General features: G+C 36.8%; 1 pseudogene; it reads right to left on the bottom strand.

The window, feature by feature from the left end:
- Positions 1 to 3,959, bottom strand: part of LOC107677084 (Down syndrome cell adhesion molecule homolog) — a 124,870-nt pseudogene that overhangs the window by 108,573 nt on the left and 12,338 nt on the right.

The following is a 3,959-nucleotide window of genomic DNA, read 5'->3' as shown; positions in this document are numbered from 1 at the left end:
GTGTGTGTGTGTGTGTGTGTGTGTGTGAAAATTGAAAATTTATCTAAAAATACATTTAGATTTGTGTTCTGTTGAGCTGACTGACCGGCCTTAATGTGTAGATCTTGACTCCGAATCTTTCCTGATGGGTTTTCCGCTGTGCAGTAGTATGTATTGTCATTGATTAGGTTACTAAAGCTGGATGGCAGAAAGCCGTAGATCTGCAGCGTGCCATTGGGGTGCACATGGCGGATGCCTGGGACATCGTAGATCTCCTCCCCGATGGCGAGGTACCAACGCAGCGTGGCGGGGGGCACGGCCGCGGCAGGACATGGCACCAGTGCCCCTGTGGTGCTAGAGAACACTACCTCTTGCAGAGATGCATTGACAAAATATAAGCTGGAACGTAGATCTTCACCGAAAACTGGAAAGGAAAAGATGAGGAAAAGAGTGTGTGAGTGCATTCATATGGACGAAGGTGTATCAATGAGACACATTAATGTTGGCAGTAAAGGTGAACTGTGTCATTTTTTGTTACAACTTAATATGAAGAGACAACTATAAGTCAAGTTAAAATAAACTGTGATCTACTTTACATTAAAAATGATTTGAAGAACTAAACTTTGAAGACTAAATAAAAATAAATAAAATTCTCAATTGACATTGTATCTTGAAGCTAAACACAACCAAAAAAAGTTCAAGATGAATGACTTCCTGCTAATTGCTATTTTTTTTCTTGTGTCTTGATGAAAATCTCTTCAATGCTGTGCCACAGGCCCTATCTGAGCACTAATCTCCGTTTGGCAGTAAATGGCTCACCAGTGACAGCTGGTAGTGTTTTCCCTTGGGACGAAACATTTTAGCACTTCATACATTTCTAACAAGGTTTCAATTTGCAGCAGTTTCAACCTTTTCTGAGGATCAGTGGGTTTCACTCACAAAGCAGAATGTACACACAGAAGAAGACGTGTATTCATAAACACATGCGCACCCACATGCTCAGATATAACACTCCAGTTGTTGGCACGCTTGATGAATAAACACAGACAAGCAAACAAACGAAACCCGCGAACAAGCGCTCGTAATGGTGATAATCTTTACTGTGGCAATCTGAGGCATATGGTACCATTCATCAAGTGGCACGCTGAAGCAACCATCTGTTAAACTATCTTGTTTTGCCAGCGAGACGCTTGGCGGAGCATTTGTTCTGATATTAAAGAGTGTGAAAACATTCTGGCCTTTATGCAATAAGAATTTGCTCACTCACTCTTTTGTAAACCAAAGCAATCATTGTTGATCTTCATTTCAAGTGGACTGATGAAGACTTTTTGCTACCTAACTCAAGTGATTCAACATTCTGCACTAATCATCTGGCACTTGATGAATTCATGTGGGTATGTTGGTTAATAGATGAGCGTTCTGTAAATGTGGCTTCTGGCAATGAAATAAAGACTTGCTGATGTGAAACAAATTTAAATTCCATGTGTGCCACCACAAATGAATAAATCCAAATAAAGATTGGAGACAGTAATTCATGTTTCTTCCATTAATATGGAACCTTTTAGCTTGGACACCAGCAGAAAGTCAAGTCAGTCAAGTCATGTTTTTATCCTATCTACTATCCTTATCTACACAATTACGGAGGGGAAAAAGTCTCATTAAATGATAATAAATTAATGAATAAATCAATTATTTCTTAGACAAAAAAAAAAGGCAGAAAAAGTCAAAGTCATTTGGTGCAACCAACATACAGATATATGCAAAAAAATATTTTTTTATACATCTCTCTCTCTCTCTCTCTCTCTCTCTCTCTCTCTCTCTCTCTCTCTCTCTCGCTCTCTTTACAAATTAAGCAGACAAAATTCAGTCCAAAAGCTGAAGTCACATCAAATCGTTGGTAGGGCCCCACATCTGAACAAGTAAACAGCACTTTAGTACTCAACAACCCGAGGAAAAATATCATTTTTCAAAATCATAATTTTTCATGAAATGAACCATAAAGACAAAAAGTGACACTATTTAATAATGTATTGTGTGCATTCATAATTAACCAAGGTTTTTCTCTCTTTGGGTACAGCTTTGGAAGAAAAACCGCACTCTATTCAATATTAAACTGCTCTCTCTCATCTGAAGGGCTGTGTGTCAAATACATCTACCCTTCCTTTTCTTTGGGCTGAGAGAGTGATTGGGATGGCAGTTGACTGTAATGCACTGGCCTTGCTTTGCCTGTAGGCCTTTAATGTCATGTCACCTGAGGCGTGGGTTGCACCTGATGGAAAGTGGCTAACACCAAGCCAAGGTGACTTTAGTAGAACATTTCAGAAACACGCACACAACTTTCATGATTTTTTCCCCACATAATTAGCTGCGCATGTGTGTACACACACGTACTCAAATTGAGATGTTCAAATATTGATTTAATTTCACATGCAAGGTTTACCAGTGGGTTTGGAAGTACCGTTTAATGTTTCATTCAGTTTTTCTGTCCTAGAAAACAAGAAAGCATCAAAAGCTGCTACTAAAATGACACAGAGTTTAGTATACCGCACAGAAAAAAAAAGTCCAGGTCACATTCTGTCCCAAAATCAAAAAAGAAATGCAGTAGAATAAATATTAGCATAATATATAAATACTTACAATTAGTTTGTGTATTAATGGTGGTGATTTTAGATTAACTATTGCTGAATATTACCTTGTTACGCCAGAAGATGCCAACAACTGTGTGTGTTTCTGAGCGAGTCATTGAATTATTCACTAAACTAAACCACTGATTATTTCAAGAACAAAACACAACTATGGTGTACAGCTGTGCTGATATTTGGAATAACAGCACTTTTGCTAGTGTAAATGAGCTAAATCAGAATTAGCTTTTACTTACATTACAGTATTTATTTATTTATTTATTTTTGCATTACAGCAATCAGAATTTTGGCGGTGGAGGATTTCCTTAATTATAGTTTTGGGAAATGAGCTCAGTTTTAGATTCTGTTCTGTGCTTCATAAGCATATTGTTACAGGAACAAAGTAGAAATAGGAATCAAGGAATCTAAGAGATTTCTTTTTCTTCGCTATACTGACAGTATGCTAAAAGTGCTGGCTTTGAGAGCACCAGGAGATGAGCTTTATGCCAGAGGCAAAGACTGCCAGTCAGAATCTAGAGGCCTCAAAGAGAATATCCACTCATTGTTTAAACCCAAATTCACTGAAGTTTTCAAATCTACAAAAATTTGTGAACGGAAATGTCCACACTCACAGTGTTTTACTTCAGGCTCTAGGGCTGTAATATTTAAATATTTTTGCTTTTTCTTTTTTGGGAAATCCCTTAGGGTTAGGGTACAAAAGTCACTGGCCATAAATATTTATTACCGGTGATGAAATCATGAATGTTTCATTATTTTACACAAATATATTTCATAATTAGTTTGTAATAATATTAGAATTATTAAAGAATATATAACTGTTTTATAGTAGTAGTAGTAGTAGTAGTAGTAATAATAATAATAATAATAATTTTCGTGCAGTCACTGTAAAGATAGCAACCACAACAAATTAATACGGCTGTGTTTTAGTTTACTACGGTGTTTGAGAAGTGCAAAACAAATCACAATTCTGAAAACAAAATAACAAATTACAAAAGCAAATGCAAGTCTATAAAACAAAATAACAATTCAGAAAACACAACAACAATTCAGAAAACATTATAACAAGTCAGAAAACACAATGACAAATTCAAAAACAAAATAACAAGTCAGAAAACACAACGACAAATCAGACAAACCGGAAGAGGTAGGTATAGTTTGAGACAGCGCCATTGGTTTGGGATTACTCACTGCTGACTGGACGAGACATCTGTCAATCAGGGAAGAACCAGCCGAAGAACAGCAGAGTCGTGGTAGAAAGTTAGGAGATGGTATTAAAGTAGCTCAGTTTAAATGTATTGTATGAATTGCCCTTACTATGGAATAAAAAATACGGGGTGT

The sequence above is a fragment of the Sinocyclocheilus anshuiensis genome, unplaced genomic scaffold (assembly GCF_001515605.1).
Source record: "Sinocyclocheilus anshuiensis isolate Anshui unplaced genomic scaffold, SAMN03320099.WGS_v1.1 scaffold24, whole genome shotgun sequence".
NCBI classification, from domain to species: Eukaryota; Metazoa; Chordata; class Actinopteri; order Cypriniformes; family Cyprinidae; genus Sinocyclocheilus; species Sinocyclocheilus anshuiensis.
The sequence above is the reverse complement of the archived record's forward strand: the minus strand, read 5'-3'. Positions and strand labels throughout refer to the sequence as shown.